Below are 2,948 nucleotides of genomic sequence, written 5' to 3'. Positions count from 1 at the left end.
CCTCCCTAGCACTTGTTCTCCGTCTCTTAGCCTCATTTGTGTCATCCCCTGCTGGCTAGTGTGAAGTGGTGTCTTGCAGGTTCGATTTACATTTGGCTTTTGTTTTCAGACAGTGTCTCATTATGCAGTCCCCGGCTGGATTCTAAGGAACACTGCTCCCTGCTCCTCTCCTCCTGAGTGCGAGAAATAAAGGTGTGCCCACCACATCCAGCTGAGGATTTTGTTTGTTTTTTGTTGTTGTGTTTTTTAAGACAGGGTTTCTCTGTGTAGCCTTGGCTCTCCTGGAATCTACCCTGTAGACCAGTCTGGCCTCAAACTCACGGAGGTTCACCTTCCTCTGCCTCTGGAGTGCTGGGATTAAAGGCGTGGGCACCATGTCCAGCTTCAGCTGAGGATCTTATGGCCAGAATGGACTCTTATTCAAGTGCTCTTTCCCCAGGACTAAGTCTGAAAGTGTCTTCATTGCCCTAAAGATAAGAGACTTGTGGATTATTTTCTCTTAACTTATATTTTTATTTACAACAGAATCCATGCCTTTGTTCCTCAATCTTTAGGGACATTTGGCATCAGCAAATTGTCATCCACCAGGTTGGAGTTAATAGTAACAAGGCCCTGGGCTTCGGCAGGAGAGAATGGCAACCCCCATCCAGCTGGAGCCCCAATGCCCAAACTTTACAGGGGTCGTGCCTCTACCGGTTGGCCTGGAGTGGCAGCACCACCCCATGATACCGGCTTAAATTACACTTCTGCAGCCTCAGATTGGCCAGCAGGTGAGGGACAGGGAGCAGGCTGAAGAGAGTTGTTTAGACGCAGAGGTCACAGTAGGTGAACAGAGGAGCTAGCTGAAACCCCGTCAGTTTTTGCTCCATCTGAAGCCAGCCCAGGGTAGGGCAGGATGGCTGCTGCTTTCTGATCTAGCACCTCCCGGTTGGCATTCTCCTTCATAGAGGTGGTACCAGCCTTGACATCAAGTGCAGGCCGACGTAGCTGGCACTTCAGAGCCCTGGCAGAAGTCAGGTAAACTGGTGGGAGTTGGTGCTGGCAGCTGGGGCTGTTGGTGGAGGGCCTGAGGAGCTGCAGTGCATCCTCTTGCAGGTTCCTTCTCACTGAGGATTTGCGTTTTTAAAACAGTGTGTGTGTGCTGATGTGTATGTAAGACACCTGGGCTCCTGTGAAAATGCAGCTACTGATAGAGTAGGTCTGGGGAAGGAGCGCGCGCATACACACACACACACACACACACACACACACAGACACACACGAGAGTCTGCATTTCTCACAAGCTGCTGTGTGGTACTGTTCTGCTGTCCCACACACCCCACCATGAGTAACATGGAATTCAAACACTCTTTCCTAAGCTTTGCTCACCTAAGGGCCAACATCAGGAGCCGGGCGATGGCTCAGTAGATAAGAGTGCATGCTGTGCTCCAACCCACATAAAAAGCTGAGCAGAGCTGTTTATGTTATAGGTCATATAGGCACATGAGCTGTGGGGGCAGGAACAGAAGGCTCAGCGGGGCCTGCTGGCTCTCTAGGATCAGTGAGAGACACTGTCAAGAGTAACAGGACACCTGCCTATCCTCTGGCCTATGAGTGTATACACAGGCTTGTGTGCCCACACACATATATGTACATATACACACACAGGCACACACACAGGCACACACACACAGATACATATGGACATACGCACACATGCAGACGTACACACAGACAGAAAAAGAGAGATCACACACACATATACACACAGAGAGACATACACACAGACCACAAAGAGACATAAACACCACCCAGACATAGATAGACATATACAGGCATGCACATACACATAGAGCCAACATCGTATTTTTACCCTATTCTTCTTTCCCTCATAAAATAATTTTTTCTTTTAATTGACTAGCAATAAAATATCTTCTCAGACTCATTCCAGGCAATAATATGCATGAAATAGCAGGTTTTATGTGCTACTTGCATTTTTGCAATACGCATTAAAATATCTATTCAGATATAAAGGAATTCATCTGTAAAGCACGAGAAATAGTTCTGAGGGCCAGGGTGCCCTCAGCCCCCAGAGCATGGGTGCTACTAGAACCTTCGTGGACGGAGTTTCCCTTTAAACACCACCGCACTTTAATTGGACACTTTTGACTTGCTTCTCATGGTTTTGCCCCATTTTTCTCGGCGGCAATTTGGCCAGCGATTCCTGTCTTTTCCTCTATTATCCACTCTGATTAACTCGGCTGCACCTGTCAGCCTTTATTCCTGCAAGCGAGCGGGTGGATCGAGGCGTGCTGGAGAAGTCGTTAAAATGCATGAGTTAGATCCGATCCGCTCTTTCTTGTCTGGGCCTGGGGTAGGTGATGAGTCCCAGAGCCCCACACCTGGGCCCCTGTTGGCAGCTCGGGACCGCATGGTGAGGGTGTCTACGGAAACCACAGGACTGATGTCAATTTTATCTAGGGGATATTGTGGGGAGAACAGTGTGGTTGGATCTCTGATCATCTGTGTGTTTCCTCTGGGAGCAGAGAGCAGGTGAATTTTACCTACATGTCAAAGTCTCTCTCTCTCCCTCCTTTCCTCTCGCGTAACCTCCCTCCCTCTCTCTCCTTGTTTGAGGCATGGTATCAAATATCCCAGACTGGCCTGACTCACTATGCAGCCAAGGATGACCTTGAACTTATGATCCTCCCTGCATCTGACTCTGGAGTGTTGGGATCCCAGGGGTGCTCAAGCACACCCAGGTTAGCCAGTGCTGAGACCGGAACCTAGAGTCTTCTGCTTGCTAGGCAAGGCCCAGCTGGAAGATATACTTTTCAAGATGGAGCAAAGCTTGTTTCCAGAACTTTCCCTCTTCTACTGGTTTTGCTTGGATACTTGCAGGACATAGTCCTTAACTTCCCTTTCTTCTTCTTCTTCTTCTTCTTCTTCTTCTTCTTCTTCTTCTTCTT

General features: G+C 48.7%; 1 pseudogene; it reads right to left on the bottom strand.

Moving 5' to 3' along the window:
- Positions 1 to 672: 672 nt before the first annotated feature.
- LOC129672674 (cbp/p300-interacting transactivator 1-like) lies at positions 673 to 2,412 on the bottom strand (annotated as a pseudogene).
- Between the last annotated feature and the right edge of the window lie 536 nt (positions 2,413 to 2,948).

This window comes from Psammomys obesus, unplaced genomic scaffold (genome assembly GCF_907164565.1).
Source record: "Psammomys obesus unplaced genomic scaffold, mPsaObe1.curated_primary_1811, whole genome shotgun sequence".
In the NCBI taxonomy this organism is placed as follows: domain Eukaryota; kingdom Metazoa; phylum Chordata; class Mammalia; order Rodentia; family Muridae; genus Psammomys; species Psammomys obesus.
The sequence above is the reverse complement of the archived record's forward strand: the minus strand, read 5'-3'. Positions and strand labels throughout refer to the sequence as shown.